The following is a 1725-nucleotide window of genomic DNA, read 5'->3' as shown; positions in this document are numbered from 1 at the left end:
GAGCATGAATATTTGCAGTCAGGAACGTGTGCGTACTGGTGCTTTGTGCGTGATTAGTTATTCATAAAGCACTCAAATTTCTTTGTGTATACTTATATAATTTGTGCGCGAATACTTGGCCGTGAAACACGAACGTTTCTTTACTATATATACTTCCGTGCGTTAATAGTTGTAGTCAAGTAGCACACCATGAAGTGATGTCTTAGAGGTAACGCGTCCGCCTAGAAAGCGAGAGAATCTGAGCGCGCTGGTTCGAATCACGGCTCAACCGCCGATATTTTCTCCCGCTTCACTAGACCTTGAGTGGTGGTCTGGGCGCTAGTCATTCGGAGAAGACGATAAACCGAGGTCCCATGAAAAATCCCCTTCGATAGGAAAAACAAATAAAACTGCAGGCAGGAAAAAATACAAAAAAAAAAAAAGAGAAAAAAAAGGGTGGCGCTGTAGTGTAGCGACGCGCTCTCCCTGGGGAGAGCAGCCCGAATTTCACACAGAGAAATCTGTTGTGATAAAAAGAAATACAAATACATCTGTATGTGTACACTTTCGTGCTTTGAGCGTGGGCAGTTAATTAGTTTCAGTGTCAGTTTCAGTTTCTCAAGAAGGCGCCACTGCGTTCGGACAAATCCATATACGCTACACCACATCTGCTAGACAGATGCCCTGACCAGCAGCATAACATAACCCAACACGCTTAGTCAGGCCTTGAGTGCATGCTTACATATCTGTGTACCTATCAGAGTGGATTTCTTTTACAGAATTTTGCCAGGGGACAACTCTCGTTGCCATGGGTTCTTTTTTCAGTGCGCCAAGTGCATGCTGCACACGGGACCTCGGTTTATCGTCTCATCCGAACGACTAGACGCTCAGTTTGCTTTTTATAGTGAAACGTGGGAGAAAGGGCGATAGCGGGATTCGAACCCACACCCTCACGGGCTGTGTATTCTGCCAACTTGCTCCTTAGTTAATTATGGAACACGTACATTTCTTTGTGTATGCTTCAGTATTTTGTGTGTGGATAGTCATAGTCATGAAGCGCGCACATTTCTCTGTATAAACACTCCATGATTTGTGCGTGAATAGTAATAGTTATGTAGCATGCACATTTTTTTCTGTGCAATCATTTTTGCTTTGCTCATGAACATGATGATATCACAATGCACGCCGACACGTATACAACACAGACATGATTAATTCAGCCGTGAAAACGTTCCTTGTATTATTTCTCCTTTATTCAATATCATAGAATATCCATTCCAAGCTTCAGGGTAAAAATAACTAACAGCCCCACCCCCACCCCCTGTACACACAAAAACAATAATATTAATATAAGCACTCTATTAATCATATTTTTCTTTTTTGCTGCGTAAATTATTTTGATTTCATATGTGCAATTTTGGAGCTTACACCGCTGCATAATATACATATATGTATATATCAACATCGAAAATAGGACTTCTTCTTTTGGGTGTAAATATACATATATACCGAAATAATATGGCAGCTCAATAGATATGTCTTCTTTCTCCGAGACAGGCAAATAGACGCATACACGCGCACGGACATACACACACACACACACACACACACACACACAAACACACACAATGTTGTAAAATATTACATAGTAACACGGAGTTGGAAAACAGCGCGCGTGCACACACACACACACACACACACACACACACACACACACACACACACAGCACACAGTATAAGTCTCTT

This window comes from Babylonia areolata, chromosome 13 (genome assembly GCF_041734735.1).
Source record: "Babylonia areolata isolate BAREFJ2019XMU chromosome 13, ASM4173473v1, whole genome shotgun sequence".
In the NCBI taxonomy this organism is placed as follows: domain Eukaryota; kingdom Metazoa; phylum Mollusca; class Gastropoda; order Neogastropoda; family Buccinidae; genus Babylonia; species Babylonia areolata.
This window is presented reverse-complemented; position numbering follows the sequence as displayed.